Below are 384 nucleotides of genomic sequence, written 5' to 3'. Positions count from 1 at the left end.
TTTCCTTCTAGTGTGCCTGATCATTTGTGTTAATAGACAGATATCTTTTGTAGGATAGTGAAGGGGTTCAGAGCAGGCCTCCCCATTCGGCACGTAGATTATATTCAATTAAAGGCAGTTGGGGCCCTCCAGGTGCAAGAGAAATTTTTCTCTTTCCTTTAAAGAATTTATATTTGTAACCTTACCCATAATAAGAGTTACTACCAGAAATGACTTTTTATGACCTATCCGTGGGGCAGGGCAAACCTCTAATTACTGAATATCTGCTCTTCTTATCATCCTTCAAATTACCATCCTCCCCTCTGAAGCTCCAGGGCTTCTGATTTCATTCCTTAGAGGCTCAGGATGTCATATATACCTCATTTTACTTCCCTGTCTCCAAAC

This window comes from Pteropus vampyrus, unplaced genomic scaffold, assembly GCF_000151845.1.
Source record: "Pteropus vampyrus isolate Shadow unplaced genomic scaffold, Pvam_2.0 Scaffold48, whole genome shotgun sequence".
NCBI lineage: Eukaryota > Metazoa > Chordata > Mammalia > Chiroptera > Pteropodidae > Pteropus > Pteropus vampyrus.
The sequence above is the reverse complement of the archived record's forward strand: the minus strand, read 5'-3'. Positions refer to the sequence as shown.